Source organism: Scyliorhinus canicula, chromosome 11 (assembly GCF_902713615.1).
Source record: "Scyliorhinus canicula chromosome 11, sScyCan1.1, whole genome shotgun sequence".
Lineage (NCBI taxonomy): Eukaryota > Metazoa > Chordata > Chondrichthyes > Carcharhiniformes > Scyliorhinidae > Scyliorhinus > Scyliorhinus canicula.
The window spans coordinates 66,093,502-66,114,595 of record NC_052156.1 but is presented as its reverse complement, the minus strand read 5'-3'; the positions used below and the strand labels follow the sequence as shown (position 1 = coordinate 66,114,595).

The window sequence follows — 21,094 nt, the reverse complement described above, 5'->3', positions numbered from 1 at the left end:
TGCATCACCTTCAATAGAACACAATTTGCACAGAACAGTCCTTTGAATGTACGATAGCAGTAACCTAAAATTGTCAGCAGGCTCTTCTATTCTAGGTTTCAAAGTAGTTTCTTTTTTTCCATGACCCTCAATGTAGATGGGACCGTAAGGGTGGCACAGTGGTTCAATCTCGACCCCGGGTCGCTGTTCGTTTGGGGTTTGCACATTTTCCTCGTGCCTGCACAGGTCCCATGCCCACAACCCAAAAGATGTGCAGGGTAGGTGGATTAGCCCATCAAATTGCCCCTTAATTGGAAAAATAAATTTTTTTTAAATGTAGATGCGACTGTCATTGAGCTTGAAATTATTTTCCTCTAATTACATTAATATATCTGAACAAGAGACCAAAAGAATCCACTTTGAATCAAGTGGGTTGAGCAGAACCATATGTGACCAGCATTGGGGTCTGTGCAGGAAGGTGTAATGCTGTAAGCAGAATCTGGCTTTTTCCCTTACCGTTTAATATAATTAGCCGAGAGTTTTGTATGCATTTTTAATGGAAGACATCTATATGATGAATCAATTTACCGCTGCATCAATGTTGCCAGGGCAAAATGTGATGATCTGAAAATAACAGTGACACAGATATGAAAATTATTAACTGACTTGACTTTGATCAAACTTAACCAATGGTGCTGTGAGTTTGGTTATGTCTCAGCCTTCTGAATGTACACAAATAATTAAGAACACATCCCTTAATGGTTTATTTTCCTATTTGTAGATCGACAGCTCCGAGGAGGCGGGGAAGCAAAACTGATTGCTGGGAGGTGAGTAGAACAATTACAATCCACACCATCCCACCAGAGCAGTGAGCATGAGTCAGGAAACTGTTAAATCACAATGACATGGTGTCTGGGGTAACTGCAATACCTACAATTTCAAAGATTTGGAGCTCCTATTGGACACTTCAGAACTGTACTGGATGGTTACAAATCTCAAAAGCCATCAGAAGTGAACTTTCTTTTCCCTGAAGTATTGGAGCTCAAATGGACTTGTCTATTGAAGTTTTTGCATCAATACAATGTGCATTCCAAACACAGCAACAACACGTCAAAGTAATCTCATGTCATTTGACTTTCACACAAATGCCGATATAAAGCGACCGGTGTGAAGCTATCTTCTTACATTTCAAGGTTTTACAATATTGAGCAAACTGCCTTCCAGTGATGACAGGCTGAATTTTTGCTTGGGGCAGGGAAACAAGAGCCATAACTCTTTCTGGTCCTGGACTTGTTCCAGGGATCGGGGAGAAGCAATCTCTGACTTGGCATTTTCACAGATGGTTCTTCAACCTGAAGGCACCCTCTCACAAATCTTCAAAAAAATTAAAGTAACATAGAAAATGCACCCAAGCTACAACTGAGGGGTTGGAGGACGGAGGGAAATCCCTCTACAGGACAGTTGTTTTTTTACAACCGTACCTTTGCAGGCAGAGGGGACCTGTAGGACTGAATAGAAGGATCCTGGTTTATCACTGGGTACCAGCTTCCAGGGAGTTAACTGCTCCTCTACCCTTCCTCGTGTCAAAAAACTGGATTGTAAAATTCCAGTTGGCCTACTTTAAATGCCTTAAAGCTGCTAATAAACCTAATTGATTAATTGTGTGGCTCATGGGCCCTGTTCCTCACCTCAGCCAACATGGTCGACGGTGCAAATGTGGTCGGGAAACCTATATGCTGGCTGGCACCAGGATCTTTCTGTCTGGTTCCTGTTTTGTCAATGGGTGATGAGATCTACCGAATTAGTGAAGTCTTGCGACATTGGAGAAATTGGAGTTAAACTTCTCGGATGCAAACAAGAATCTTTATTGCCTCTATTTGATTACAATTGAGAGAAGCTTAAATCTATTCTCAATAAAGTCCGGCTAGCAAAAGAACTTAAAGAGAAGTAACTTATAAACGAATTAACTTTCAAAATAAAATGGTTTCTTGCTTATCGTAAAACAGCTTGCATTTACATCAAGAATTAGTGTGGAAAAGTGAAAATATGAAAATAAGGATAGCGAGTAGTTAGATCAAAGTATAGGATGATCCTGGATAAAGATGGCCGTACGGACCATCATGTTTAAGGAGAATCTTATCAGACTTTAGTCACCTAACCACACCTCTATGTCATCCTGATTGGTTTGGGTTAGAATCAAATACATTTGATTCATTGGTTAACTGTCGTTCCTTAATGTGCAACATAAGTTCCGAATGTTTCATGTTGGAATATTTGTGTATGTTATGGAATGCGATTCTGTGCTTTTATCAAGACTGGTTTCTACTGGTTTTCTGCTGGCTTGGCTTTTATCCACATTCTGGACAATGGTGCCTTCATATTGCTATGGTGCTTACTTGGCCTTGATCTGATTACTGGTACAGCTCATTTCTTAATGTCAAACTGACTTTGAAAATATGTTCATCAGGACAATAGCTTTTTCATCTTGCTTAGTGAAAATGTTGCTTTTATCTCCAATTAGTTTATGCATGTGTCAGGCTTTTTGTGTCTCTGTTGAAGCTGTGTTTTGTCATGACCTGAGGTTATAGTGTTGAAATCCTTATTTTAAAATGGGTATCAAAACTGGGTCTTAATATTTACATTAAAATAGCCTTTTTACCTATTGGATCTATCAGGACACATATGTTCTGCCTGACAAGTCAATTGGCTTTTTAGGTTTGACTAAAATTCTGCTACTGGTGATTAGAATGCATGCATTCTGAACAAGCACCGTTTTGTCTGTACACGGAGTAGCGTGGGACTTTTTGAAATTCATTTGCGGGATGTGGCGGTCATTGACTGGGCGAGCATTTACTGTCCATCCCTAGTTGCCCTTCAGAAGGTGGTGGTTAGCTGTCGCCTTGATCTGCTACAGTCCCTGAGGTGTAGATACACCCACAGTACTTGGGAGAGAATTCTGCGATTTTGATCCGTTGACAGTGAAGGAATAGCAATGTATTTCCAAGTCATGGTGGTGAGTGACATGAAGGGGAACCTCCAGGTGGTGGCATTCCCAGGTATAGGCTGCTCTTGTCCTTCTAGAACATAGTGGTCATGGTTTTGGAATGTGTTGCCGAAAGGATTTGTGAGTTCCTGCAATGTATCTTTTAGATGGTACACACGACTGCCACTGCTTGTCAGTGGTGGAGGGATTGATTGTTTGTGGAAGGGGTGCCAATCAAGTGGGTGGCTTTATCCTGGATGGCGTCAAACGTCTTGAGTGTTGTTGGAGCTGCACTCATCCAACAAGTGGAGAGTATTCCATTCACTTCTGAATTGTGCGTTGTAGATGGTGGACACGCTTCAGGAGGTGAGTTACTTGCCACAGGATTCCTAGCCTTTGATCTGCTCTGGTAGCCATAGAATTTATATGGCTAGTCTAGTTCATTTCATGGTCAATAGTAACTACCAGGTAGGGTGATGGTAGGGTTTCACTGATTGTAATGTCATTGAACATTAAGGGGCAACAGTTCAATCCTCTCTTGTTGGAGAATGTCTTTGCCTGTCACTTGTGTGGCGCGAATGTTACTTGCTGGTAGGGACAGCGGTAGGGGGACTAGTTGGCTCACCAAGATGATTCTTTTACTTTATTTTGAATTTGGACCAATATGATCTATTTCACCGATTCTCGAGTATTATGATAGTGATTGCACTTAAATATAAACAATAATGCATCAGATAATACTTTGCACAAAATTAGGCTGCAGCTAATTATTTCATTGAAGATAGATGGACCTTATAATTACTGTCCAATAAGTTTGAGACAGTTAGCTGTTTGCTGCAATAAAACATTATAACATTTAAACCTAATGTTATCCATAAGATTAAATGTTAATTAAATATTTTCAGATTACATTTTACTTTTTATAACATTCGTTCATTGGATGTGGACTGACTCAATCACCATTTATTGCCCATACCTAATTGTCCTTGAGAAAGTGGTGGTGACCATCTTCTTAAATTGCTGCAGTCTATGTTGTGTAGGAGCAACCATGGTGCATGTTATAGCTAATGCCAAATGTTCTTATGGGACAAACACATACATCGCATATTTTTGAATGCTTTTGAATTTTCATATTTTATATCCAACAATTCATAAATTACAAAACCATGCAAAAACCAAGACTTATAGTCACAAGTGAGCATCTTCACAACGACAACTGTGGCCGTGACCTGCGTTTAACTGGCATACATATTTTACATTCCCCAATCTGGTCAAAACACAAATTTACAGGCATTTATATACAGTTTGGTTTGGGCCTTAGCTTGTCCTCAGAACGGTCCCTTGCGCCTTTGTCCCTCCTGCTTGTCCCTCGTGTTCCTTTTGCTTGCCTTCGCGCCCCCTGCACTTCCTCCCACCCCCACTCCACACCCCCCCCTTTCTTTTTCCTCTCTGCCTTGTGGCTCGCCTGTGTCACCACTGCCCCTCCCTTACTCTACTGGTTGCTGGCTACAAACAGGTCTTGGAACAAGTTGGTGAGCGGCTTGCACATTCTGTGGAAGCTCTCTTCTAACCCATGGATGGCACATTTTATTTTCTCCTGCCTGAGAAACTCTACCAGGTTGGACAGCCAGTCTGCAGCCTTGGGTGGTGCTGCTGATCGCCAATGAGCAGGATTCTCCAGCGGGTGATTGGGGAGGCAAAGGCTAGGGCACCATCCTCATGAAGATCTCTGGCTGATCTGATACACCGATGACCACCACATCACTCCCAGAACCCTGGACATGGCCTCAAAGAAGGTTGTCCAGGACCCAACAAGTCTGGGGCAAGCCCAAAACATGTGGGTATGGTTAGCCGGGCCTCCCTGGCAGTGTTCGCATTTGTCCTCCACCTCCAGGATGAACCTGCTGATAATTATTCTGGTTAGGTCTGTGAACCATCTTTAGCTGCATTAGGCTCAGCCCTGCACACGTGGAGGTGAAGTTCGCCCTGTGCAGGGCTTTGATCCAGAGTCCTCCCCTTGTCTCTATGCCTAGTTCCTGCTTCATTTTTTTCCTTGTCTTGTCCAGCAGGGAGCATACCTCCATACATAACGTCCGTACATGTCCGCACAATTCCACTCCCCTTGGTCGCCTTCATTCAGCACTTCTTGTACCAACGAATGTCCCGCTATCTAGGAGTACATGATTGTATCTTTGCGGAGGAGGTTTTTGACCTGAATGTATCACAGGTCATTTCTTCTTGGCAGTGGAACTTCTCCGTGAGATTCCCCAGGGTTGCTACTCTATCATCCATGTACATGTCTCTAATCGTCAGAGTCCCCACGTCCTGTCTCCACCTTTTGAAGGTGGTGTCCATTATTGCAGAAGTGAACCAATGGTTGTTGCAGATGGGGGCCATGGTGGTCATTTTGGTTAGGCTGAAGCGTTGCCTCATTTTGTACCACATCCGGAGCATGGCTGCTACCAATCGGCTCCTCGAGTATTCGGGCTGATGGGAGAGCGGCTGTGGCTAGGGCTGGCAGAAAATCTCTTCGATCCTCACCCATTCTGCTCCCGATTTCCTGACCCATCCCCCTACTCTTTCTGCCGGGGCCACCCAGTGGTAAAACTGTAGGTTTTTCTTCTCCTTTGTAGGACCTTCTTATACATCCTCGGGCTCTTCCCTCGCACCCCTCCAAACACATGTTTAACTTGTTGACTGTGTTGAAAATGGCCTTGAGGATGTAGATAGGGAGGGATCTGAACAGGAAGAGGAAATTGGGGGCACGCTCATTTTGATCATCTGTATTTCTCCTTGCGAGGGAGAGTGGGAGTGGACCCCACCTCTGCAAATCCTTTTGGATTGCTCCACCAGACTCGTCAGGTTCCATTTATGGATCCGTGTTCAGTCGTGGGCTATTTAGATCCCCATAGATTGAGACTCTATGTTCATGTCTCCCCGCTCTGAGGGCAATCACCAGTGGCTTAACTGGCAGGGCGAACAGCAGCGGGGACAGCAGGCATCCCTGCCTCTATGCAGCTGGAAGTATCGAGAGCTGCTGGTGTTTGTCTGTATGCTCGCCATGGGAGTGCTGTACAGTAGTTTCACCCAGGAAATGAACCCTGGCTCAAACCCAACCATTCCAGTACCTCTATGAGGTACTTCCATTCTATTTCTCTCATGGCTTTCTCAGCTGGTTTCTCAACAGGCGGCTGCCTTTGTCTCTATGTTCATAAAAGGTCCCCCGTGTCTGGTGAAGCTGGTGCACTACTTTCCCGGTGGAGACCAGGTCGAAGTCCATTTGCAATTTTTTCCTCTCCATATACAACAGGGCAAGCTGGTGGAATGGACAAAAAAGGTGGCAGATGAAGATCAATGAGGAGAAGTGTGAGGTGATTCATTTTAGTCAGATGAGCATGGCGAGACAATATAAAAAAAGGGGTAAAACTCTAAAAAGTGTGCAGGAGCATAGGGACCTCGGTGCATATGTGCATAAATCATTAAAGGTGACAGGAAAGGTTGAGACAGCAGTTAATAAAGCATACAGTATCCTCAGCTTTATTAATAGTGGCATAGAATATGTGAACGAGGAGGTTGCGCTAAAATTGTATCAGACATTCGTTAGACCTCAGCTGGAGTATTACGATAGTTCTAGGCACTACACGTCAGGAAGGATGTGAATGCATTGGAAAGAGAGCAGAGAACTTTACAAGAATGATTCCAGGGATGAGAAACTTCAGTGATGAAGAAGAATTGAAGAGATTGGGACTGTTCTCCTTGGAGAGGAGAAGACTAAGAGGTGATTTGATAGAGATGTTCAAAATCATGTCGGGGCTAGAAAGAGTAAGGTGTGCCGTAGTGCGAAAGAGCAGAAAATAGAATCAACCACCTGGAGTTGAGAAATAACAGGGACAGAAAATATTGAGTGGCAAAGGTGTTAAAGTCTTAAACATCAGATTCCTAACACAAACCCACCTCTGAACCAACCACTTCCAGTTTTCCCTTGAGGCTGAAAGATGGGCCAGCAGCCAACCTGCTTCAAGGAGGCATGTGGATACTTTAAACATGATGGTGAGCCTACAAGGCTCAATGTCATTCAGCTTTTCAACTTGAACTCTGGTCCGCCAGCTTTCCCAAGTTAAAACCACTTGCAGTTTCATGAGGACTTGCAGGGTTCAGGGTGCAAATGTCCTTACACTGTCCTCCGGGATCCAGCATTCCTGCCGAAGGGACCCCTGTGGTTGGCACTGCCCCATCCCCCTGGTTCCCTAGCGGAGCTTCAATATTTCCCTCCACCAGTCCCTCCTCCCCACAAATGGACATATTTTATATGGTGAGGAACTAGTAAGTTGGTGGGTAATAGGAAAACAGACTGCCTGTAATTGTACATGCAATGATGAGTCCACACCTGGAATAGAGAATATAATTTCAGCCTCAGTAACTAATGAAGGACATATTTACTTCAGAGGAGTGCAATGAATGATCACTAAATTGATTCCCATGATTGGCGAGTTGACATGTCGGTGGAATCTTCCATTCTGGAGACTCAGCCCAGTGGTGGGCTGGAAAGTTGGTGTGATTTCCACTGGTCAGTGAGATGGCTCAACACATGCTTTTCTTATTAATTATGCATCAGTGAGGATCTTAGTGTATCTCATGACGGGAGGGCAGAAAGCCGCTCACCTACCATTACTTCATGAGGTCAAAGGTTCTGGCACCATATTTAAACAACACCCAGACAGACATTCGCTTACTGCAGACCAGGAGCTGCAGATAGGAAGTGCAGAATGGCTCACAGATGCAAGAAACCTTCAACCCAAGGTTCAGCAAAACGTCCCTGGAGATTGCCCTCCAAGCCATCCAAGAAAGGCAGAAGCTCTTTTCTCCAAGGGGTAGGAGCAGGAGGCTCTCCCACCTGATCACGTTGGTCTTGGTAGGAGGTCACCAAGGAGGTTAGCATCCATGGGGCCCAAATAACGACCACCCTGGAGAATCACATGATGTGAGCACAAGAACACCTGTGTTTTAGTGAGCTCCGGCTTTGCTCATCTTTTAATCCATCTTTTCGTCCGCGTGCAAATTTTGTATTTGTCTTTTCTTGAGTTACATGGTTTATGCAATGTCTGGAGAAGTGTTTGGTGGATGTCTTTGTGAGAAAGAGATAAGATGTTAAAATACTCATTTGTATGAAGTGGGTTGGAGTGAGACCCTGCTTGCAGTGGTGCAGATGCTGTTGAGCGGGCTTTCGCCTTGGTGCTGTGTGCATCGGATAATGGCTGCCAAGGGAGATGTTGTCTTTGCTGATAATCTTGGCTCGGCTTGGCTCTGCAGTGCACATTGTCGGGACTCACTTTCAAGAATTGCGGGGTGCATTCATGGAGGTGCATGAGAAAGCACTTTCGCTGGTGGGGGCTCACTTCTGCACTGTCAAGTACCTGTTGGATAACTTGTCGTCCACCCTGAAGAGTTCAGGAGAAGGAGGCGGAACATCTATACCCCTAGGCCCGGTCCCTGATGAGAAATAGTGGAAGAGTTCAAGAGTGAATTTAAGGATTGGCTGCCATGTTTCAGTGATCTTGATCTGGAGGCTGGGTGTATCTGACTTGATGGAGCACAATGTATCCTATCTTTGAGGCCAGGGGTCAGCCTGGCCCACTGATCAATGGTCCTGTTTTGTCCTGTTCCTGAGAATTGTGCTGCTCCTGGTTCTGGTCTGGCCCAGTGGAGTGGGCAGGGGTTCTTAGGTGGCTGGGGGAGGAGGGCCAGGCTTCCCACTCAGGATGCCCAATTGATGGGTGTCTTCACGGTTCTTCTTCTCCCGGGCAAGGACCACCCCCACTCCAGCAAGAGTTAGAGCTGTTATCCTTTCTCTCCTTGTGTGAATGGGGGTGGTACATTGTCCTGGGTTGGATTGGGTGGGTGTAGATTTGGCAGGGTGTGGGTTTTGGGGTTATGTGGAAGGTCCAGGAGGCATAATCCCCTGAGTTTCTTTTTGGAAGGTGCTGGGCTAAGCCTGGCCCAGGGCGGTAATGGTATCCTGTTATCCCCGAGGACCGAAGGTGCCCCTGTTGAAGGCACCTCTGGGCAGGGAGGGGGTGTTGTGGGGGAGAGGGGGGATGTGTGTGTGGCGGGGCGGGGTTGGGGGGTGGGGGGGTGAAACCGAGAAGTTGGGTTGGAAACTGATTCTGTGTTCCGTATTTTTTCATTTCTTTTGATTTGGTATTGATTTGTAACTTTGTCTTGTTAATTTCTAAAATGCAAAATCTTAATAAATATCCATTAAAAAAACAAGAATCACCTGAAATGCGGGAAACACATGAATGGCCTGCTGCATTCTTCTAGGATAAGTGAAATATCTACTCACTGCAAACTCACACACTCACAGGGACATCAGGCCACCGAAGGGTTCGACTCAGCACAAGTGTCACACATAAATAAAAGTGGTTCATCAGTATCGAAGGAATTACAGCTCCCCATCTAATGTAAGTTTCTACACAGACCACGTCTTAATCACTTATGAGGGCGGTCTTGGCAGAGACACTCGGCAGGTATGTTTCTGAACTGCTCTTCCATCCATTGGGTTCACAGTTAATCTTCCTGCCTTCATGCAGGACAAGGCTGCCCACAATAAAAGAGGACAAGCCATGACCAGTGGGGGTACCCCTGAGATCCAGACCCTATCCAGTATTGAAGAGCAGTCCACACAGCTCACTGGAGTGTAGAGAGATCATTCTTGCATGGAAGGTGAGATCGGCCTTGCCCGAAAGGCCAGTGAGGATGCATCCAATCTGCATCAACATGATGCGGGCAATGACTGATCTTTAATGTTCAAGCCTATGTGGTTAATCATTACACTCACAATTCCGTGTTCCAGCAAGAGAAGGGGAAGGGCATTGTTCTCCAGAAGACTCATCCCAGCTCCGAGAGCAGATCTGAAGGGGAAGGACCATCATTGTGTTCACCTGCACTCTCCATTAGTACAGATCTTGCAAGTCAGTGGGATCTAGTTCTGGAGGAGGGTCAGATTCAGAATCTGGTCATCACCTCACAGATACAGATCCACAGCTTGCAACTGACAACTGAAGTCTCTGACATTTGGAGGACTACCAGAGACCAGGCCCCTGCTAAAACCGAGTCTGATGATGAGCCTCTGGTCTCAGCCCTAACATATCTCTTGGAGATGCAGAAACAGGCAGGTGAACATCGAGAAGAGTTGTCGGAGGCCGTCCACACAATGTGCTGAATGATGGAGTTGTCCATCCAAGTTCTCTACAGTCGAAACTCTGGCATGTGAGTGAATGGGAGTCTCCATGGGAAGAGAGCCAGCCACCTTGAAAATCCAGGTCCAGCAGTTTCTGCCGAGTTTGCGTTTGGAACTGCATACCATGGATTGAGCCACGGCAGAGTTTCAACAGTGGCTAGGGAAGCGGGAGACGGGGTACCTTGACCTCCCTCCAGGTGCTCCTTCTCCTCAAAGAGTCAGGGAGGGATTGTGAACCCAAAGGGAGGATAGGTGTCAGGCAAGAACCTTGGGACATCAACCCAGGACATTTGAAGGATGCCCTGCCACTCCAGTTCCCCTCTGCCAGTGACCCCATTATCTCCAGCAGGTTAAGCTGAGGAGGTTCCACCTGCACCTGACCAGGAGACACTTAGCAGGCCAAGGTCCCCAAGGTCTTGAGCCAATGGAGGACACCTGCCAAAGTCATCTCAGACAACATGGTATAGCAGTCAGCTGTCTGCCTCCACCTCAGCTGCGGGTGTCGGAGCTTCACCTCAATGTAGCAATAGGGTCAAAAAAGGTTAAGAAGTATGGAATGCACACTGGTGGTGTAGTTGTTCACTCACGGTGTAGGTTTTTCACTTTTGTAAATTTATGTTGCCTTTATCTTTTTCCAAATCTCATCACTTCCATTTCTTCAATTTTCCTCAAAATCTCATGCTCATTTAAGGTTCCAAAATGTAGCAACCTAATGCAATGCAATCTGGATCTCCCAATTTTATAAATTCCATATCAGTGACATCAGTATTATCATAACTATCATAACTATGTAGTGTTGAGAGTAGCCACTAGAGGGAGCTACAGATACAACTGTATAAGGCAGTGATATTAGAACTTGGGGATGAGTGTATGCAGGAGATAGCTAGTGAAGGTCATAAAAGCAGTTAGTGTGAGCAAGGTTAGATTATATTTTATACCAGGAATGAGATTAACAGTAGATGAGTGTAGTTAGATGTTACTGATCAGTTCTGTATTCTTAAGGACTAAGTGTTGCATCTTAGTTTTAGTGTTGTAAATAAAATCATAGCTTTGTTTAAGTAAAAGCTGTACTGTGGCCTTTGTAAACACCATGGGCGGAATTCTCCGCTCCCGCGATAAATCGGGAAGGCCGTCGTGAACTCGATCGAGTTCCCGACGGCCTCAGAGGCCGCTCCTCGCACTTTATTCACCCCCACCCGGGGGGCTAGGAGCGGCGCTCCGTAACTCTCGGCTGCCGGGCCTTGGCGTTTGCGTCAAGGCGGCGCGCCGAGAATGACGCGACGGCGGTGCCATCGCGACGTCAGCCGCGCATGCGCAGGTTGGCCGGCTCCAACCCGCGCATGCGCAGCTGACGTCACGACGGCTGACGGCTCCAACCCGTGCATGCGCGGTTGCCGTCTTCCCCTCTGCTGCCCCGCAAGACGTGGCGGCTTGATCTTGTGGGGCAGCGGAGGGGAAAGCTTTGAGACGCCGGCCCGATAATCGGTGGGCACCGATCGCGGGCCCGTCCCCTCCCGAGCACGGCCGTGGTGCTCACTCCCCTCTCCGTCCCCCACAAGCTTCAAACGAGCATTTGGCGCCAATGTTCACAACGGCAGCGACCAGGTGTGGTTGCCGCCGTCGTGAACCGGTTGGGAACATCAGGCCGGTCGGCCCATCCGGGCCGGAGAATCGGCGGTCGCCGTGAAAAACGGTGAGCAGCGATTCTTCCGAGCGTGTAGTGGGAGAATCGCGGGGGGGGGGGGGGGCGCCAGGGGGGGCGTGTCGTGAGTCGCCTGGCCCTCCTGCGATTCTCCCAGCCGGCGTGGGGAGTGGAGAATCGCGCCCCAGGCCAACCATCCTAAAATAAACAACACAAAGAACACCACAATCAGCAGGAAATGCACATCATCTGTGACATTGATGGTCAGCCAATGTAAACTGTCAGCCTAAATTCCCAGGCAGACATGCTTTGGGCTCTGGAGAAATGCTCATCAAGGTTAGTGATTTTCCTGCTAGATGATATCTATTGTTTATGGATGGTACAATTAGTTGTCGCAACTCATGTTATATTCATGTGTGCAATTTGTAATTTGTAATGGAGTTTACTTTGAGGGTCAGGTTATGGAAAATGTACTGTAAAGCATCAAATCTCAGAGGCTTCCATACCTCTCTATAGGAGAATGTCGTATCCATGTTTAAGTCTAAACTTCATTCCTTGCTGAATTCCCACTCTGTCCGGGCATGATGCTGAACTGGTAAATAAAGATTAAGCAGGAACCTCACACTTGACTGCACGAGGGGTCAGAGTGTATGATGTAAGAGGTGTGTGTTAATCTTGATGAATCGGTCTCTTTACCTTCAATGACCTTTAGTTGGACCTGTACGTTCTGGAATTCCCCACCATGGAAGGCTGTGGAGGCTAAATGACTGAATATATTTAAGAATAAAATAAATTTCTGGACTCTAAAGGTGCCAAAATGAATGTGAAGTATGGCATTGATATGGCATTGAGATAGTGTATCAACTATGATTATACTGAATGGCGAAGCCGGCTCGAAGGGCTGAATGACCTACCCTATTCCTTTTTTTTGAGCTCTGCATAGCTGCTTAGTGGGCATTTACGCACAGCACATAAATTGATCTGAAATTCATTGTATTGCAGTGCTTTAATTCACTGAGGGTACGTACCTATAAATGAACAAGGTGGCACAGTGGTTAGCACTGCTGCCTCACAGCGCCAGGGACACAGGTTTAATTCTGGCCTTGGGTGGAGTCTGTCTGTGTGGAGTTTGAACTTTCTCCCTACATTTGCATGGGTTTCCTCCGGTGGCTCCGGTTTCCTCCCACAGGCTGAAGATATGCATGTTGGGCGGATTGACCATGCTAAATTGCCCTCAGTGTGTAAAGGTTAGGTGGGGTTATAGCGATAGGGTGGGGAAGTGGGCCTAGGTGGGGTGCTCTTCCAGAAGGCTGGGGCAAACTCAATGGGCCAAATGGCCTCGTTCTGCACTGCAGGAATTTTATGAATGGGCTTTGTGAACTTGACTGTATTGAGGAGTAAAGCAATGCATGTGTAAATTTCTTAAGGCCTCTGCAGGGTCTATGTGGGTAAGATGTTGTCGTTTGCTGTTATATCAATAATGATTGGGCAAAGTTTCACCCACATGCAAAGGTTATCCAAGACAGAGACTTGTCAGGCCTCCGGCAATTGCAGGGTTCCATCAAACCATAGTCCTGGTGAGGAACTCTGAATTCAATGCAAACAATCCTCTAGCCTTTACTACACGATCTAGATGTTAATGGTTACTGCTTCCTGATATGCGAATGGCAATTAGGAGCAGGAGCAATCTGATGCTTCAATATTCTGCATTGATTACAGTCGGTGATGGGACAAATGGTGCTGTTCCCTATTAAGCTGCTCATGCACCAAGCATGAAAGAGTGATGTGTGTGTTCAGGCTGGTGTATTGAGCTGGTGTCATACTAACGTGAGTGCATCCCTATGTAATTTGGAATGGCAGCTGCTTAAAAGCTGCCATAGAATCTCGCCAGTGCAGAATGAGACCATTTGGCCCATCACGTCTGCACCGATCCTGTGGAAGAGCAATCTACCTCCGTCCACACCCCTCCCCTATCCGCGTAACCCCGTGCATTGATCATGACCAACCTACATAACCTGCACCTCTTTGGAATGTGGGAGGAAACTGGATCACCCGGCAAAAACCCATACAGACACTGGGAGAACGTGCAAACTCCACACAGACAGTCATCCAAGGCTGGAATGAATTCCAGGTATTGTGAGGCACCACTGTGCCATTCACACTGACTTGGCGAGGCTAAAGGTGAAAGGACTATACTATTTTAGAGTTGTTTACGGATGTGCATCAAGGGAGTGCTGATCCTATTCCACAGCGACCATACGTTGTCAAGACTCCTCTCCCTTACATGGATGATCCCATCATTAGCGCATACAGTAAGTATGGCTATTTCAGAATCATTATGAAATCATTGCACCTTATGAAATTTTCTAGCTGAGAATGAAAGGGGTGGGACGTTCCAAGCAGCAGAGGCCAAAGGAAATATCAATTGTGAAAATTTGTCATCCTTTGTACAGGAGATGTACTCCTCCCGGGATCTTGAAACTATCAAGTTGTCACGGGCATCTCTGCCAACTCCTACCCATGCAGTTGCCTATTCATGTGGCACTTCTAAATCCCCACTGTCATCAGAGTCATCCCCTTCAAAGTCTTCAAAATCTGAGTGAGTTGGCTCACTCCACAATTCTCCCCTCAGGAAACACATCCTCCTTTACAGGGCATGGTTGTGCAGACCGCAGCAAACAATGTTGATGGAGCACACTCTGTGTTGAGTATTGCAGAGCCCCACCTAAGCGGTACCAAACATGAGAAATGCATCTTCAGGAGGCCTGTCATTTGCTCTATCAAGGACCTTGCGCTGTAATATGCATCATTGTACCTCTCTTCAGCAACACGATGCAGAAAGCAAACAGGCATCATCAGCCAGGTTTTTTTGGATGGTACACCTTGTCATCAAGAAGCCAACCCAAAAAACACTGAGGTCCACCAAGGATCTGGAGCATCTGCAAATGTGTCAATGTGTAATAGTCAACGGAGCTCCAAGGGTACCTCGCACAAGCATGCAGGATCTGCTTTTTGTGATTGTCAATTAGCTGGTCACTTTGAAAATTAAATCCTTTGTGATTGATGAATCTCACTGTCTGCTGTTACGTATCTCTCAAATGATGGTGCCCTGCATATATGGGAAACCTGAGATTGAAGTAAATTCCAGAACTCTGGCAGTTTGACTTGTGCATGCTGAACTGGATATGATGGTGAACTTTATTGAAAAGGGACATCCATCACCTCTCTTAAGCAATTGTGTGTCGTTGATCGTGATGTTCTGCAAAGGTCCCAGTGGAGGCCTGGAAGCATCTGCTGGCAAAAAAGTTCAGTGTAATGGTCACTTTCAAAGCCACCAGCTTGGGATGCCTTCCAAATCCTTGTGGCATTAGTTCCACATGAAGAAGTTGACCGAGAACATCCCCAGGCAAGTGAAGGGCCTGTGGCATTGTCTTTTGCTCGTCAACATGAATGAACTTCATATTTGTGGATTTTGCTTCTTCTCAGGATCACCTGGAACTCCTGCTGCCTCTTACTGCTCAGGCTAATGTTCCCATGGTGATGAGGACTTTCTTTTATTTGAAGCACAGCTGACAACAAGGCAGAGTTGCCTGAAACCTGCATTCTCCACTCCCTGTACCTGTGAATGAATATAATTAAGACACCATTGTAACTTCTCCTTGAATGCTCCATCGCCAAGCCAGGAACCTAGTGCCAAGCCCTTGGCCTGCCCTCCATCCAAACATGGTATCCTCAGGCCACTAATGGCTGAGTATCCCCTTCAGACATGACTACACATTTAGAACAAAGGTCTTGAATTGGGTGAAGATACCCATGTGCTATAACCCATAGCTAAGCTATTGGCACCTTGCCTCCATTTGCCTAGACACTCACTACCGGACCCAAGTCTTGGACGAATGTTAAATTGTAAGCATGGAGCCTTATAAGCCATAACCATTAGAATTTGAATTTTGAGACATGTAGTGTGCATGTAGCTTTTGTCCAGCAATCATGGCACTTGATTCCATATTTAAAAGCCTCTGTCAGGAACAGATGGCCATTCAGGCGAGTTTAACTGGAGCCCCAATTGATTCTTGCTGGAATTCAGACCATTAATAAAGGAACAATGCTCACCTACTTGAGTGTGACCAACAGATTTAACTTCCCCCGTCACCCAGCAAGTTCCTCCCATCCTCCTCCACTGTCACTACCTATTAATTCTCATCTCTCCTGCTGCTGTCAAGCCTCCCCCCTCCACCCCATTGCCCTTGACCGCATCATTGTCTACATTGATATTCCTGTTCTCCCACTTATTCCTTTCAATCTTGATGTTCCAATGTTCTCTGTCAATCTGACCCTTCCCCTTCCTGAGGCCATATGCACCCTTTTTTTCCAAGACACTCTTCAACCCCCAGCATAGCCTTTTAAATTTTACACCTGGATAGTCTTGCATTATTCCCCTCTGCTCATTCCCCACCTCCCAACCTCCAGTCCTGCCTCCATCTCACCTTTCCGCTCTAATCGTGCCTCCCTTGCCCAGCTTTGGCACAGATTGTATCTGATATATAACAGTAACAGTGTGAAAGGAAGGCCAAAGCAGTGTCCACTGCCTTGCAAATCATGGATGAAGTGAAGCTTGCAGCACAAGCCACTTATGTACAGTCCGAAAACCCCTGAGGTAGGTTTGAGTGGAATAAGACTATACTACTTGAGTTCAGGAAATTAATGGTTGTCCCATTGCATCACACAAGATTCTGAGTGGGAGTAACAGGTTCAATACTGAGAGGCTGTTTCTCCTGGCAGGTGAGTTTTTAACGAGGAAGCATGTAGGCCAGGAGTCTCGGTTTGGGCTGGATTCTCCGATTTTGAGGCTATGTCTGGAGTATGTGTCTAGTCTTACGATGAAAAAGTCGGCGTTGCCCCTGCAACGATGCTCTGCCCGTTGAGGGACTAGCAGCTGCGCCACGTAAAAACCCTGCCGTTCCTACAGAAACGACCAGAGAATTATGGGGTCCGTGGCGACGCATGCGCACGGCGACGACCTACAGCAGTCGCGCTGTACAACATGGCGCCGGCCGCGCGTGGACCTGGCCTGCCAGATAGTGGCCCCTGTAACCCCCATCGGCACCCCGAACCAACCCCCACTAGCCCCCCAAGCCCCCACCGAAGCCCGCCCCGGCCAGCAGAACGGCTCCCCCCCCCCAACTGTGGTGGCATTGGACACAGTCCGCAGCCGTCATGCGAGGTTGTTGAAAACTCAGTTCACAAGTGATCCATGCCATCGGAAAGTCGGCCCAACATGGTCGGGGCAACGGGGGAGGGCCTTTAGGAGACTTCGTAAGGCCATATCAACGGCGTTTAGCGTACTCACCGATGACGCCGTTTTGAAGGGGCGGAGCATCCAAAATCAGGCGCAAACCCTGATTTCGGCGTCAAAAGGAATTCTCCACCCGATCGCTGAATGCGATTTTGACGTCGGCAAGCGGAAAATCCCTCACTAAGTGTTCCTGCCATGATTGAATAGCGTGCAATTTGCATTTTTTAGAACAGTACAGCACAGAACAGGCCCTTCGGCCCTCGATGTTGTGCCGAGCAATGATCACCCTACTCAAACTCACGTATCCACCCTATACCCGTAACCCAACAACTCCCCCTTAACCTTACTTTTTAGGACACCACGGGCAATTTAGCATGGCCAATCCACCTAACCCGCACATCTTTGGACTGTGGGAGGAAACCGGAGCACCCGGAGGAAACCCACACACACACGGGGAGGACGTGCAGACTCCACACAGACAGTGACCCAGCCGGGAATCGAACCTGGGACCCTGGAGCTGTGAAGCATTGATGCTAACCACTATGCTACCGTGCTGCCCCTTTTTTAAAAAAAAATTCCCTCAGTGCTCTTTTTCTTTGTGGGCGCTATTTGTTCCTCATTTCAGGGCATGCTAATGGGCCAGCACTCTGCCAGTGTGAATTGGAAGCAACTCCCAGTCCAGCCGGAATTAGCGCCAAAGAGCCTGACAGCTGGATCTGGTTTAAAGCGCTTCCCTCTGCTCATTCTGTCTCTGTTGCAGTGGGGCAGCATTTCAGAGGAGTGCCAACACCTAGTGGGCCAATAATTGAACTGGCCAAGCCCATCGCCTTGCTGAAAGTGCAGAGGTAAGAGGTTTTCCAGCGGGAGGAGGGTCTCTGATCATTCACAGGATACAGTGGTCAGTCAGCAGTGTGAACAGCCAGGAGCCTGCCCCAAAGGGGTGAGTTTAAATCCACAAGGGCATCACCAAGAGCAATTGACCTGGTACCAAGTCATTCCCGGCTACTCTCCCCGGTCCAGGCTGCCACCACCACCCCCCCACCACCACCACCCCCCAGCAAGAGCAACATTTCTTGAGTATTTTTGAGGCTTTTTTAGCTCACATTTGCTTTTCTTCACCATCAACAGCCGTGGCATCCAGGCTCCGTTTGTTCCAATTCGCGCCCATGCGACTTTCGCCTAAGAGGATTCGAACATTGCGGAGGGGAGTATGAAGTGTCCAATCCGCTCATGATATTTAAATACATGCAAATGACGGTTTTGCATGGACCCGCCAGCTCGGGGGTCCAAACTTCGAGAACACTGCCAGTAAGAGACCGGAACATGGAGGCGGAATCAACGCCGGGCACAAATTGCGATTTTTCCACTGTCGCTGTTCTCCACGTGATCACAATTGTCCCTGCAAGGGGTGTGAAGCGGAGGACTCAGCCCATAAGTTTCCATTGAAGGGATAGTCATTTCGAATTGAGACAATTAGAGTTATTTTTCACTCAAGCTTGTGAAACTTTGAAATTCTCTAACCCAAAAGGTAGTAGATGTTCATTTGTTGAGCATATTCAGGCCTGTATTTGGACTTCAAAGGAATCAATGGATATGCGAAATGAGTAGGAAAGTGAAATTGAGATTGAGGATCTGCTACGAGCTTATTAAATGGTGCAGCAGACTCGAGCGTCCGCATTGTCTACATCAAGCGCCTGTTACTTATGTTCTTAACTGATCAGCCAATTCTGTTCCAAGAAATATGGATTAGTGTACATTTTTAGAATTGATTGCCTTTGACTTTCCTGCTCACTTGGGTGACGAATTTGTATATTGTTGAGACCCCAATTTTGGGACCACAAAAAAGTAAGTCATAAGAATGAGAGACGATGGGCGCGATTCTACGCAAATGCGGAGAGTCGTAAAGGCTGCCGTGAAACTGGCCGTGTTTCACGGCAGCCTCCGTGCCCCCTCCCGGGACCCGATTCTCCCCCCCGGGCGGGGCTAGCAGCGCGGCCCCGTGAAGCACGGCATCGCAGGCTTAGCGACGGTCGCTAAGCCCGCGAGCCAAGCGTCACGGCGGCTGACGCGCATGACGACATCAGCCGCGCATGCGCGGGTTGGACGGCTCCAACCCGCGCATGCGCGGATGACATCATCATGCATATGTGTCAAACCCGGGCATGCGCGGGCCGTCATGCCCCACAGCCGCCCCGCAGACTGATCCTGCGGGGTGGCGGAGGAACAAAGAGTGCGCGGGTATCGGACCCGCTGCCCGCGATCGGTGGGCACCGCTCGCGGGCCCATGCCACCCTTGGCACAGCCGTGGTGCGGCCGTGCCAATCGGTGCCATGGTTGTCCGGGACGGCACTTTGCGGCCGTTTTCACGAACGGTGAGAGCAGGTGTGTTTACGTTCGTGAAAACGGCCGTAAAGGCCTGGGAACTCGGCCCATCGGCCAGGGGAGAATCGCTGTTCGCTGTAAAAAACGGCGAACAGCGATTCGTGTTGTGGGGCGGCCGTGGGGGGGGAGAATAGCGGCAGGTCGGGAAAAATGTCGGGAAGGCCCTCCCGCTATTCTCTGACCCGTTGTGGGCCAGAATCGCGCCCGATGTTTTTTTCCATTAAGTTTATTTTATAACTGGCTGTTGTGAGTGATAGTTGATGAAACCTACATTTCCATGTTCTTTTAAACCACACACTTAATTGATCCACTCATAAAATGTCTCAAAACAGAAATGAATTTGGCTCCACATCAGCGAATTGAAAATTTCCACCTCTAATTTCTACTTTTGCACATTAGTTTTACTAGTCCCTCATCTGTTCTGTATGCAAGTGCATGCTTTCACAGATAATGGATTGCACATAAAAATATCTTGCTGCTCCTGACTAGTCAATTATTTGGGCATTTACAACAGTTCTCATTTATCCTATTTCTATTTCAAGATTACAAATACAACCTGAAATCTTATCAAGCCCTGTAAAGAAAGTAATTACCAGTATGTTTTGACAAATAATATGTAGCAGTGTCAGATGATGTGTGCCTGGACTGGTTGATTGTATTTTAAATACTCATTTCTTTGCCTGCTACTTAGGGTCAATTTTCATTTTTCATGCAGATTGTGTAACTTAACAGATAGTTATAGAAACTGCAACAGTGAGGGCAAAACTGTACAAAAAATAGTTTGCGACTGGGTGAGGCCCAAATCTGATCGAAATATTTGTAATTCAAATATCCGCTTGAGTAGCACAAGAGTATTTTGCTCAATAGTACATGAACTACTCCAGGATTTTCCTGAAGTTAGATGCTGAATTTGAGATCAAAAGAATTGTTGGCATTTAGGAATGAAGAAGCAAAATAGAAAGTGATTACAGAGTTGATCAATGTTACAAACTTACATGTTTCAAATGCTTCTTGACGTGCACAACTAAACAGTTGGTTGTCACCACTGGAACTGCAATCGCCTGGTTGGGACGAGTGTATATAAATACAGCATGGTCTGATTTGATGCAGTATTATTTAATTTGTTGGGAAATTTTCTCCCAGTTTTATTAATTTTTTCCCCCAATTTTCTTCCTGTGAAGCCACACCACTTTTTGCCAAATCTATGTCTGCAAATGCGACATCTCATTTGCAATTTCTAACTAATGGTAGGGGCAGCATGGTGGTGCAGTGGTTAGAACTGTTGCTTCACAGCTCCAGGGTCCCAGGTTCGATTCCCGGCTTGGGTCACAGTCTGCGGAGTCTGCACATTCTCCCTGTGTCTGCGTGAGTTTCCTCCGGGTGCTCCGTTTTCCTCCCACAGTCCAAAGATGTGCAGGTTAGTTGGATTGGCCATTCTAAATTGCCAAAGCGTTCAAAAGAGTTGGGTGGGGTTACTAGGTTTCGGGGATGGGGCAGAGGTGTGGGCCTAAGTGAGGTGCTCTTTCCAAAAGAGGTGGTGCAGATTTGATGGGCCAAATGGCCTCCTTCTGC

The 21,094-nt window shown here is 47.0% G+C and overlaps 1 protein-coding gene across 4 annotated transcripts in view; it reads left to right on the top strand.

Annotated features, from left to right (window-relative positions):
• The window catches only part of LOC119973115 (contactin-4-like), a 3,053,649-nt gene that overhangs the window by 980,957 nt on the left and 2,051,598 nt on the right, over nt 1–21,094 (top strand). For 3 of the 4 annotated variants that reach the window (XM_038810691.1, XM_038810690.1, XM_038810684.1), the window contains exon 4: nt 761–806. The exons of the other annotated variant lie outside the window; for it this stretch is intronic. The gene's annotated coding sequence lies outside the window, so the exon portion shown is untranslated. The remainder of the gene's footprint in view (nt 1–760; nt 807–21,094) is intronic. 4 annotated transcript variants of the gene reach the window in all.